Source organism: Haliotis cracherodii, unplaced genomic scaffold (assembly GCF_022045235.1).
Source record: "Haliotis cracherodii isolate W230 unplaced genomic scaffold, xgHalCrac1.p SCAF_16, whole genome shotgun sequence".
NCBI lineage: Eukaryota > Metazoa > Mollusca > Gastropoda > Lepetellida > Haliotidae > Haliotis > Haliotis cracherodii.
The window spans coordinates 28,116,086-28,130,646 of NW_027266271.1; positions in this window are offsets into that span (position 1 = coordinate 28,116,086).

Sequence of the window (14,561 nt, forward strand, 5' to 3'; positions counted from 1 at the left end):
GAGATGCACCAGAAGCTCATGTGCTACTACTACAATTACTACTACTACTACTACTACTACTACTACTACTAATAATAATAATAATAAAGGAGAGTAACCTTTTGGATCACTTACAAAACTGTATCTTGAAGAGGGGACACTGGTGGCCTAGTCGCTTAACCCAAGTTTCTGTGAAAAGTTGTCTCCCTCAGAAATCCCAGAAACCTATCATGATGAAACCCATCATGATGTAAGGGTTGCCATGGATTCCAATGTTGTTGCAGACAGTTTCAAAGGCCCGAAGGAGTTCTTACAGGTGACAGGTGACTACATGCATTTGACCTGCTGATGGTCTTGCCGTGCTGACGTTGGGCATGCAAGTTACTGATATGCCTGGGGGTATATTTAGAGTTGTGCAAAAAGTAGAAAGCTGGCAGCTACACGTTCCAATTACAAAAGGGGCATACTAAATACACCTACATGTACACCCAAGCAGTGAATACAAGTGAATAACAATTGTTGATGCTCAGACGTGATTGTGCCACTTAAGACGTGTACTGTGGTTACATCGCAGTATATCTTATCCGTTCAAACTGCTTTGTTTGAAATATACGTGTCTATCTCATCATAACTTACGTAAAGAACAACTAGGAAATACAGCGTAAAATATTTACAAGGGTGTCATTCGTCGGGCCAATTAATTATATCATAGCTTGAAAGAAAATGAAGGCTTTTTGTACCTTTGTACTTGCGAGTATATGTAATGTCTAATAAACATGGATTTGTGTATATGCTAGTGCCTGTGTACTGTATTGTATGATAATAATGTACTTAATAATGTAAATGATACATTTAAATAACTATGATTGTGAAAAGGCTTGGCTAACGTATAAGTATATGTGTACAATGTTGAATAAACTCAATAATATTATCTTTGTCTATATGCCGTGTTTTTTTTTAGGTGACAAACAACGTGCCTTTGCGTGTGTTTTTGACGGGTGCCACCGGTGGGGCATGCCACCCTCATCTACCATTAGTTTAGTGTGCTTCATAAACACATGTTCATGACATAGTCGGAATCGTACAGTCAACTCTACTTTCAGCATTGATTTCTTATGAATATGGAAAGGGTTTTGTCAGTTTTATTTCCCTAATAATGTTTCTACAAATCAACAACTATATAAAACCGACACTCTTGGGGATTGGTATTTAAAGAAATGAATTTGAAAATCGTATGCATTCACCAATTTTATGCAGCATCTCATTTAATATCAAACTTCACCCTTGTTAGTGTTCTTAATTTGAGTGCATCAGTATCATGCCGCTTTGTAAGTAGTCGACTGGGTTACAGTACATACACAAGTCAATATCCTTAGCTTCAAAAAGGAAGAGTGAGTGTTTGAGGGCTACCGCTAATCAAGCGTTGAGTGAAGCCTCCTGGAATAACGCCACATCATGTTTATGTCAGGTCGCAGATACAGGCAAGTGTCAGAACCTGCAACAGAACTTGTACACTCGACCAACAGTACGAGGTTATTTTTTGGGTAGAGTCATGTCTTTTCTTCAGTCTTAGAGGCTGAGACTCTTTTCTTCATAAAAGATAGCAGAGATGTTTTTACGTCACATTTCAAACGGAATAGTTTACAATATACAATTTACGGGTCCTACAAACAATTGTTCACCAAGGTATTGATATCAATGATACAGCTGTATAGATATATATTGGTAATATTTTTCAGATGAACTTTAATACATACAGTTGTTACAAATCAGTCTAGTTTGTATTTGTGTCTGTTTTAACTGCTTTAAAGGGTATGTATTTATATGTATTTGTATTTCTCCTGTCCTGTATTCATATATGCCGAATAAGCTCAATTATAAACGTGGTATCCATTTTCTGTTCTTATCCAAACAATTTATTTTAAGTGAAATAATATTGATTGCGAGTGAGCAACGACTGATATACACTGGACAGTTTAAGCGCGGAAACCAGACAGTGTGGATGCACTCAAATTTGTATGGAAATAGTTTGGGAAACATTTGCCGTACTACAATGAGCCATTTTATTGTTATTTTCGTTGAAAATATGTACCCGAATGATTTGCTGATATGACGGACACATACACACATATACACACACTCAAAGAGAAACATACGAATCAAAACCACACGCACACAGACACACATACACAACACCACACGCAGAGAGACACACATATACACAACACACATTTGGAGACACACATTCACAACACAACACACAGACACACATACACAACACCACACATTGGGAGACATACATACACAACACGACACACATACGCAACACCACACATTGGAGGACACAATACACAACACGACACACATACGCAACACCACACATTGGGAGACACACATTCACAACACACATATTTAAAACACCACACACATACACAGACACAAATACATACCACCACACAGAGACACATATACACAACATCACACACATACAGACACATTCATAACACCACAAATAATATAACACCTGCAAATAATAAAACGGTCTACCAAATAAAATTAACAAAAAGGGAAAAAACTAGAACATATGTTTCTAGTAGCAGAAACTAAAAGTGGTGTGTGAGTCTCATATTTTCAGAAAGGTTTTCACACATACGTTCATGTCAGCTCTCGTTTTGAGGAACTATATTTATATTTCATTCCGCGATACAGCTGGTTGTTGTATGGCTGTCAGTGTAAAAATAAAGTCACACGTACTAAATATTGCGTATATATCTAGATCCTTTGATGTACAAAATAGTGATATAAAAAAGCATAAGAATTTCGCAAGCTCCGACGTTCATACAGTTTGGCCCTCACTCTATGAAGGTTCATACTGCAATGAACTCACACAAAGTGAAAGTCAGTTCTTAATTGAACCACTATCAAATATTGGCCATGAAACTTGTAACAAAATTTTCATTTCCGCAAAATAAAACAAAATGTTTACAAAATGATCAGGGTCAAGCATGCATTCTCCTCGCTCAATGTACAACGTGTTTGAAAGCAGTGTGAAAATCGAATGTCACCCTTCAGAGCCGCACGTAAAATCTCGCACATCGACCATAATGTAAATATCCATCACCTTCGACAGAAATATCACATTCTCGCTGTTCATATTAAAATCACTTTTGCACTATACTATTGTCATACAGTGTACATACTGAACATCCTAGCAAGGTGGCAATACTTGATAAGTAAATCACTAAGTCCAACTGAAGAGATACACATAAATGGGAACATAGACATGTATGCTTAGACATAAAAATACACAAAGAAAGACACACACACACACACACACACACACACACACACACACTCGCACACCTATGTCACTCTCTCAGCTATGCTCTTACACGTCACATGTGCTTGTATTTATAATTAGTAACTGTACTCTGTACTGAAACTCTTCCATTAATTTAACACACTGTTTCCCAGCTCTCTCAGCCTATGGATTCCCGTTTCTGTCTCGTATATTTTGACATTCGTTGCTGGAGATGGTAGATATTAACGAAAATATGTAGTTGGATTAGTGCTATGGACCCGTAACGGTATGAAGTCCCTTCCTGTCCAAGGGCAGAACTCTGACAATTGTTTTGAAATGTATTTTTCCATAGTCATAAATTGGTAGTGATCAAGACCACACCCTTCATAAATTAACCTTATTCCACTACGTCCGGCCTACCCAACAAACAAACAGGCCATAATTTTCATAACTTTCAAATTGACTATTTCTTCCCGTCTATCACATCGTCCATATACTACACAGCAAAACGTACCACGTTAGTAGTCTCTATCTGAACACAAGGGCCAAGGTTAGCATGCTGACGATGGCGTTATATCTTTTAACCTACATGGGAGGACTCTGGGTAACACGTGACCCTCAGTAACCTGTGCTTGTCGTACACGTGTCTCAGTGGAACGGGCGGCCAGTCCCGGTGACCTGGCAGACTCCTTTGAGACGTTGCTTGTAATATCAGACATTGGTTTGTCTTTGTCTGGCACAGATGCGATTACATACAAGCCGTCATATGACACGAATATATCTGAGTGCGACCTCAATCTTACTTTATACTTACTTTATAGCCCATTGGCAGAAACGTCAAGATTAAGAGAGACGATCTTATGAGGAAAGTAGCAAGAATACTAGGCAGGGACGTACCACCAATAACATTTCCACAAGTCAGCATATATAACCTTCCAAGAGATACCATCAGTGAAGAGAAAGGTGTATATCAACTAGAGGGCATCATGCTCGCCTTTAGAATCTTGTCTCGATCTCTCTGGTCGATTAGCTGTATGGATACATTGCAGTTACGTCAAACCCGCTCAACTCTCTTTATGCGCTGACATTCATTCCATGGGCGTGCGCTTTCATTTGGTGCTAGAGCAACAAAGACCAGGCTAGGGGCTAAGCTAACAATGAACTGGAACAGGTCTTATCACAACAGTCTGACTCTCTTGGTTTTCCTTACCGTCATGGTTCTTAACACCTGGTGCAGAGCCGTTATCGTACTGCATTATTAAACATTATTATATTGTGGTCAATTCTATGCAAGACTTAGTGATTTGAATGTGGGGTGTTGGAAGTTCTGTTGCCTTAATGTGGGAAATATCCGACATGTACACACGTACTAAGTTCTTCAGACGCATATAGCAAAACACATTTTGGCATTGTGTTTCCATTTCAACTCTATACAACCCAGTTGCACCCTGTAGCTATATGCATTCAATATCTAATGATCAACAATTTTTGTAAGTACATTCACTGTATTCAAATTTCATTTGGCTTAATGGTATTTGGCTGTTTGATAAATCGGATTTAAACTAAAATCTTCAAAATATAAGCCATAGTATGTATCATATTAACTATGACATATTTGCTGGACAGAACTTTTGCATTTTGGATGATTGCTATCAGAAAAGCTGCTACATAAAAGGGTTTGATTTGGGCCCCTTTTGACCCACTGTAAACCAATGTCCCCAACAGGCACTTACCGTACCCTGTGCTTTAATACTAAATGATATGATCTAAGGACCTAAGAAAATATTCGACTTATTCGAATGTTCGACACTGTCAAAGTTTCATTTTGACATTGACGGTGATCTACATTAGGTTAATATAATTTGTTCGACTTAACAGGGCCATTGCATTTGTGATTTGTGTTCAAGACACCAGGAAAAAAAACAATGCGAAAAAAAACAGATGCAATATCAAGGTTCCCATAACAATGAAGGCAGGAAATCCCCTAACTAAACAATCAATCCCACACACCTGTCTATTTAACCACAGGTATATACACATGAGACATATACACAACTCACTCCTGCAGTAACAGACAGTTCAACATCCAGTGGGGCAATATATGTCTGGAACATGGTGGCGAATTACTATCTATTGTTATGTACATATATCATGCTCATACCTGGTTTGTACATCATTTTCTTGATAACGGTGTTAGAATCTACACCGAAACGTCGCCCAATTGTAATAAAGAAGTTGCTCATCCATAACAATTTTGTCTTAGTTACCATTCCAACTTCTAAATGCCACTCAAAGAAGAAATGCCACTCAAAGAGGAATTACAGGAGGTTGTGTGTGGAGAGTAGCTGTTTAAGTGGGGTAAAATATCAAGATTCACATATTTCTGTCAGGAACCATCTTTATCCTCTGGTCTTGTTCATGTCTATGATGCCTTACTAATAGCGACTGTATATTTGAAACCATTTCTTGCTGAAATGTATGTTTGCTGGCTGGGAAATTTGCAGAGAAGGACATTGGAATTGACAATAATAACTGACTGCAAGATGGATGTGCTTACATCATTGCAGGAATTGATTAGTAATTGCTTGATGTTTTTATTACATGAAAAAGAAAACGTCGTATGTTTTTGTGCAGCAACATTACTGTCAGCTGGTTTTGTTGATTTCATTTACGCCTTTCTAATTTCGATTGCACTTAGTGGTCTGTAGAATCAAATTAATGAATTAAAAGGTTATTGTTGAAAATGCGAGTTAACTGTAAATAACTGTCTTTCAGAATGGTGAAAAGATTGCAGGTAATAAAATATTCGTAGAAAGGTGAAAACCTGGACATTTGTACGTTTAGGTGTACACTTCATGAGCCTCCTATCTTGGTAATTTGAGTGAGTGAGTGAGTTGTGTTTAACGCCGCTTTTAACAGTACTCCAGACATATCACGGCGTGTCAGCTTAATGTTGGAGGAAAGCCCCAAGTGATGCAGGTCTAAGACGTTTACTACATCGGTGAAACCCATGAGCACGGGTATGTTGCTGACAAACCTAGAAACATAATCGGGGCAAACCGGATTCGAACCCACAATCATAGGTCTCTGGCGTTCCCAAGGGACCCACTGCACAGCGAATTGCGGCGCCTTAGACGACTGGCCACCCGTGCCCCCCTTTGTAATTTGTGAAAGCTTAAAATGTGTTAACGGAACAGTAATATTCTCAGAGATATGACAAACAATTATTTGTTTTCAGAATATGTGATTTAATCAAGTCCGATATTTCTTTACGGGACAGAGATTTTGGGGCGTAAACATTTTGATGCATTGGAAGAAATACCTGTAAGAACTATCTTGGTGTAAAGGTCAATACATCAAGTATTATGGTCTATAGAAAATGTGGTAGATTCTCCATATACATTATTAAACCAAGCTCCTATCCATCCTACCTTGCTTCAGAAGATAAAGCTGACTTTAAGTACAGCGGTGCGTGATAAAAGCTCACTTAAGAAGAAACTTCAGAAGAGAACAGTAAATATACTGTTCCACCACTGAGCAGACTTTAAAAACAAAGGGTGTAGATTCACAACATCATTCTATTTGCATATGAGTGTTTAACGTCTTAGTTGTGTCTATAATACTGAGAGGGTTTGTGGGGTTTGGGTTAGTGATTGATGGCTTTGGTGGAGGGGCTGGATTTGTGTGGCTTGGAGGATTGTCGGTTATGTGAGTGAGTGAGTGAGTGAGTGAGTGAGTGAGTGAGTAGTGGATGAGTGAGAGAATTCGTGTTTTTGCGCGAAGTGTCAGCTTTATGTGTGCGGCAATAGATGCGATTATTTGATGCTTAGACTTTTGTGAAGCCCACGAGCACAAGTATAGTGCTGATGATGATCATAACCAGGCAATATCGAGCCCACGTCAATGTGACCAGACACGCTTTGGGGACACAACTCTGCAAAATTTTGATAAGAAGATATTTAGAAGCAATAGATGTTTATGTTGATAATGTGTCAATAATAACATTTTCTTTGGTAAATGGTGCTCCAAGAAGAACATCTATCTCAACCTGCATCCCACATTGTAACCCACGTTGAAGTATTACTCTCTCTTATATCTCTGTTGGCATATATAGACTTCTGGTGATGTAAACAAGACCGTTTGTGCCAATTACATGCAAGCGTCTTCTTTGGTTGTCGGCTCTAAATATCTCCTGTATATGCCATATTATGTTGGTAAGGTACATCATAACAGCAACGAATGCTGGCTACTCTTCATCATAACCCTATAACAAAATCAGCTTTCCCCCAAGCGCTGGCATTGTGTGTGTCCACATGTGTAAATGCCCCTGCATCATATCGCTACACCTGACAACAGTTTGGTTAAGAGACTAACAGACTAAGTAGGAAGCAGCAAGAATAAGGCAGGAGTGGCACGATTAGGAAAGTGTCAACAATACTGAGAGTGGAGGAAGAGAAATCGCGAAACATGACTGACGGAGAATTACCAACATATAAGGAGAAACAGAGAAGCAGCAAGGTTAATGGATATCACCAAGAATATAGGAGACGCAGCAATATTAATTGAGCAACAGTACAAAAATGAGAGCACCAGCAGGTTTAAGAGAGGTTAATGCGAGAGAAGCGGCGATTGTTTATGAAAAGCATGACGCAGAGCACGCAATCTTGGTGTCTATGTATAAGTAACGGTATCAGCTACTTTCAAAAGACTGTGAGTGTTCGAAGAAAGGGTAAGTATTGTTTAATCTACTGGTAGCAATTTGCTTTTGTTTGTTTCCCACTCAACAATACACCTGCCGTATGGCGGTGACGTGTAATCAACAGGGCTTGAACCAAATAATCCAGTGATTCAATTCAAAGCTCTCATGTCATCTTGGACACCTCGGAACGAATATACCTGGGCTTTATGAAATCAAGAAACATGATCCTGTCAAGGTAATTACTCTTCTTAGCGGTAATTTCCTGTAACCTTTTACGTCTCGTTCGAAGAACAGTGACAATAAGGTTAAACATGTTTGCACGTGTCCAATATGGTTAGGTGCGGTCGGGTAGCCTAGTGGTTAAAGCGTTTGCATCTGGTGCATCTCCGGTTTGCTCAGCACTTGGGAGATATTTTCAGTCTGATGTCCTTTTCTGGCTGAGGAAGTTGGCCACCTTAAACGTCAATACTTCCTGTAAACAAACAAATACACATGTACGTGCCTCTGGACCCTTAGAGTTAGCAAACGAAAGTATGAAAGTAGGGGGTGTATCATGACAAAAGCAGTTATTCATCACCAGTGTTATGAACATGATAAACTAATACACAACATGACAGACAATCGTCTCCAGAAGATGCTCTCCTTCAACCTTGCAGAGCGTGAATAAATGAGTTGGGTGTTACGCCGATTTTAGCAATATTCCACCAGTAAAGCGTTCACTCGTCACGCCGAAGACCCGGGTTCGATTCCCGACATGGGTACAATGTGTGAAGCCCATTTCCGGTGTCCCCCGCCGTGATATTGCTGGAATATTGCTAAAAGCGGCGTAAAACCATACTCACTCACTCACTCCAATACGGTTAAACATGTATGCACGTTTCCAATACGGTTAAACATGTATGCACGTGTCCAATACGGTTAAACCAATATTCCGCCAACGTAGTCAGCAGCCGTGCTCAATGGGTGAGAGGTCTGGGCTCATTGCTGGCCATGGCTGTCTAGGGATGTATGTCGTGCTGCTGAAGCTGATCATTGACGATTCGTGCACTGTGAGCACGTGCGTTGTCGTCCTGAAAGACAACACGTCGACCCTCATGCCTTGCAAACAGAACATCAAAGGGTGTCAGGATGTTGTCCCGATAGTTCTGTCCTAGTGACTTCCTTGCACAATATGGAGTGGGGTTCACCCAGTCATTAGATGCCACCCTACACCATAACCGATCCACCGCAAAATCTGTTACCAGGTCTCAGATCGACAGTGGCTTGACGTTCATTTCGATGTCGCCAGACACGATCACGTCTATCAAGGAATTGCAAAGTGAATCGGGGCTCATCTGAAAACATGCCACGTGACCAACAAGTGTGTTAGTGTAATCATATGTATATAACTAGGGCCAATTACAGGAGAGTGTAACAAGTGTTTTAAGGAAGGTGGACAAGTCATAATTATGTTTCTGTCGGGAATCATCATTATCGGTTGATCTTGTTGATTTCCCATTTAGATTTCATACATGATACTATTTCCTGCTGAGCATCTCTAAGAATATAATTGTTTGCTGGGAGATCTGCAGATAATCAAATGTTTGAAATTCAAGACAATAAGATCTGACTGCAAGATACATGCGTTTACATTATTGAAGTAATTTATTTAAGAGTTCGTTGGGTTTTTGTTCAGCGAAGGAATGCTAAGGAATGGGATCGAGTGAGATCGGGTAATGAGAACTGCTGTGTGGATTGTAGTCAGGCACAAAGTGGTATATAAATGACGTATTGCAATGAGTTAAACAGTAAGAATTGGTTACAGCTTTCAATAAATACAACTGTGTCACCTTTCCTCTGCTAATGTATTTCTGAAATCAATTCATCGAAATAGATCGCAACAAGAATATTTACATACATCCCAAACGTGACGAAACGCAAAATCTACCGAGAACCAGACTTAGTTCGAAGGAATGCTTGTGGCGGGTGGTACGCATAGGCTTCTACTAGCGAAAGATTTTTAAAAGGTTTCCCACACAAACGTAATGATCGCGTTGGCTCGCGTCAATGAATATGAGTCTTGTGTTCAGCCATAAATTGAACTTTTTGTCTTATCATAAATGAATCTAAAAGTAAATTTGCCGACGAAATATTATAGATATACATATTTAAACAATGAACAGCTGTTGGACATGTTCTTTCCTGTCCTCTGATATAAAACACATCACCTGTTAGGCCGTCACACCTACCATTACAGTACATTTTGCAACATCGGTTTTAATGCTGGGATGGTGTTCCAAACCATAAATAAATAACTGCTGTTTTGGGCACGTGTAGGAGTTCATCCAATCATTTGTTGAAGATAACGGTGTCTTTAGTATAGCTGCAAGTGATAAAGGCTGGGTAGAAACTTCAATAAACTGTTCTTTCAGAGAGCCGACTTTTTAATTCATAGGGTTAATATTCACAGCACCAGTTTATCTATATGTGAGTTTTTAACGTCTTTTGGGGGGCTTTTAAGGTTGTGTCAGTGAGTTTAGCTTTAATAATCAGCACGAAGTATAGCTTTGATGTTACGACTTCTGTGCCATGACATACTTCAGGAACACAACTAATCACAGCGACCGATCTGGTTGATCATATGATGGGCCCACTTCAGTTACGTCAAGTCTGCTTTAACCTTCAGTCATGTGCTGACATCAATTCTTGGTGTGCTTTCAGCTAGGTAATAGAGCAGCTCAGAACATGCCGGCAGTTAAGAAGCCAATGAAGTGGAACAAGTCTGATCTCAACAGGGTAACTCTGTAGGTGTTCCTTACCGATGGCATCATGGTTGTTAACACTTGGCGCAGAACACTGTAGTAGGCTCACTATCATACCGCTGATGTAGCACAAGTCGACATTAACATTAACACATTAGGTAGAGGGGAATGTTCGAGTAACTCTCCATGAAACAATAGTGCCAACAATGAAGCTTCACACCCACAGTCATGTGTCGCCATAGCCGAGGTTGACCGTTGGGCAATCTGGGTTCGAGCCCCGCTGGCAATACCTTTACCCACAAAAGGTAAAATCATCCACTTGAGCGTCAAAATATACGAAATAGTTCCATCTTTTGCAAGTGTAAGTTAATAAAATTATTTACTTTGTTCGGGATAATGAATCATTGACAACCATTGGTTGTGTAAACAATGGAATGACGCCGTATATGTGTTAAAATTTACTTTCATCATCATCATGATTATGGTATTTTATAATCCCATACAGTCTACACAAGACTTTAGTGAATTAAATTCGGACGAGTAGGCAGCTGGCCTAGTGTATGTAATCTCAGACAATTATATACTCTTCAAAAATAGAATCGCAATACGTATATTTTTGGCCATTGAAACAAAATTAGCGGACCAAGAGGTGCAAATTGAAGAGGTTTAATGTGTTTTAGTGTAAGCGACAAATTTCCCGGATCAAAATGATCACAAGGACAAACACGGGAAACATGAACGATTCGGAAACACGCACCCAATGCATTAACAAAAGGGCCATGGAGCTGCACGTACTGCACGTGCAGCAGCACTACGAACGGTATCAAAGTACAGAGTTTTTGATTGCCTGGCATCTGCTTCAATCGAACAGTGACAGTTCAACAACATGCCAAGATTAACAGAAGTGCACGTGCAGCAGCACTACGAACGGTATCAAAGTACAGAGTTTTTGATTGCCTGGCATCTGCTTCAATCGAACAGTGACAGTTCAACAACATGCCAAGATTAACAGAAGTGCAAAGAAACAACGTCATAAACCGCTTGCAGGCAGGGGAATCCCGATCAGCTGTAGCCAGGGTTTCCAATATAGCGACCAGCCCCATCAAAAGGCTATGGGTTCGGTTTCAACAGCATGGGACGACCACAGCCACCTCAACCGTATTCCAAATACCCAGTCTGGACAGAATCTACGACCAGACCGTACAAAATCGTTTAAGAGCGGCATGTCTACGAGCAAGACGTCCTGTCAACAATAACGTTGATGTTCTCCCCTGGCCCTCCAGATCCCCGGATTTGAACCCGATAAAGCACCTGTCTGGTGAATTGGATAGACTGCAATGCCGACGTCAACCACAGCCCAAGACGTTGCAGCAGTTGGCTTTTGCGTTGCAGGCCGAGTGGGCTTCCATTCACCAGGGTGTGATTCGCATACTCGTCTCTTCCATGGGCACGAGGTATCAGGCCGCTATCTATTCCAACGGGGGACATACGCATTATTGATGTTAGCTGACCTTCACCTTGGCCTTTTTCCTATGTACCGATAACTGATATGACTGCAATCAACAAGTGTTCTCTTCACAACATTTTGGCTCACTACCTTGTACGGTTCCTCGTATGAATGTATTTTCCTACCTCACACAAATCTGGCTTTGCGTTTCTTTTTTTTGAGAGTATATTTTACACCCTACTTAAAACACTGGTTTCCACACACACCCTCCTGTAATTGACCGTAGTCATATACATATGATTATAGTACCCTACTTGATGTTTAACTGTCTGTTACTGTGTTACGGTGTACAAGAAATAAAGTTGGCTCTATACCCATGTGAAGTGTACTAAAGTGTCCTGAACTGAACTAGCATAGTTAAAGCTCGAGTGCTTTGACGTTATCATAGTCCAGGGCAAAACTATACTTCAAAACACTACACTGGGGGGTAGAGCGAACTTTATTACTTCTACAAGATGCCGAATTTAAGACTATCCTTGTGTTTTAGTGGAGAAGGGATTAAAATGAAATCTGTAATGATCAGTGATGTAAATTGAAAATCGAATAGGGTCAACTGACGACCCCTTCCATGAAATTGCCTGCATCGTTACGTTGAAAGACACAATGCGTTGTACACATAACACAACACCACTAAAATGGGTAGTTTATTGTTTAAATAGGCCGCATCCATAATCCCACGCAGAAATAAGTAGGATATAAATTTAGGTTTTTATATTAATTTATTTAATCTAATCACGTGACTCAAAACATTCCAAAGTGCATTCTGGGGACGAGCTGACTCATAAAAACATATCGGTGTAGCTGGTTATTGCGAGTTTAGAGGTTTACTATTGTAAAAACTTTTGCCACCACTTATGGTACCAGACTGCAGCAAACGTAAGCCATGAAACAGTGCGCTTAACGAGTTGGTTGCACCACATGATACCGTAACCGAGGTGAATCGACTGCTTGAGGCGTAATATAACGTCGCCGTGGGACGAACATGGCGGAGGAAGAGCAACAGCGGCCGTTTTGTTTGCCTGCAGCATATTGTGAGAGTGCTGGCTAAGGAAGAACGTTGACGTTGTTCGTATTCAAGAAGTCGTGGAAAAGCCTTGCAGAATGTGGTCTAGCGTTGTCAGATTGCAGGAGTTTCCCTGTTGGTGTTGGCGATAGAAAGGAAGCACCACGGATTGACGAACATCATCTCGCTGGCCGTTGAGGTTGCCACGGATGCTGAGAGTCTCGTCCGTGGGTTGCCACAAATTCCACCCCAAACCATCACACCAACTCCACCATAGGGATGAACTTCTTGAATGCAGCCTGGCACCAAACGTTCCCCCTCCCCCCTGTGACAGTATACCAGAGCTCTTCGACGTGGATGTTTCCGGGTCAATGCCATTCCACGGAAGGGACGGCGAGCTGTAATAACTGCGTCACGTAGACGTCGTAGCACCGTGCGTCGACTGATACGGTGTTCTAATGCTGTTGCTGCCGTTTCCGTTGCCATGACGAACCTGTTGAGCAGATGGTACGTGCCGATCTTCCTGTTGCGTTGTCACTCGTGTCCAGCCAGTCTGTCTGAAGCGTTGAAACAGTCTGACGACCGTTTCACGTGTACAGTTTAGGTTTCTTGCAATCTGGGAGAGGTTGGCTCCCATCGGCTTCATACCTATGGCTCTCTCTCTTTGTTTGGCAGTTAACCGTGGCATATCTTTTGTGTAATTTTATTACATGTGATGTCTTTGCAACGGTTCAAAGTCTTTTTATACAAATTTAGCACGTGCAATTTTACGAATACCTGGACAATCTGTTGGGTGACCTTTGGCCATTGCACGTGCTTCTTTACGACCAACGCGTTGCGTTTTGGAGATCGATTGTGTAGTTCTAGGGCAACTGTTTTAAGCCTTATACCATTTTGCTCGCTTTGATAGTTTTTGGGAAAAAAAACAATTTAAAAGTGTATAGTTCTTTTGCCTATGAGTTTATGATAGTTCAGGGCAAAACTGCACTTTAGTACACTTCGCATGGGGGTAGAGCCAACTTTATTTCTTATATATTCATACATATACCAGATAAATATGCATAACAAACACCGTAACACAGTAACAGACAGTTAAACATCAAGTGGAGCACAATAATTATTATGTATATGACTAGGACCAATTACAGGAGGGTGTGTGTGGAAACCAGTGTTATAAGTAGGGTGTAAATTAGCTCTAATTATGTTTCTGTCAGGAATTAGCATTATCACGAATTTCGATTTTATACGTGAAACTTTTTCCTGCTGAAAATCTGTTTGCTGGGAGATTTGCAGATAATCAAATCTTTGAGATTCACTGCGATACGATCTGA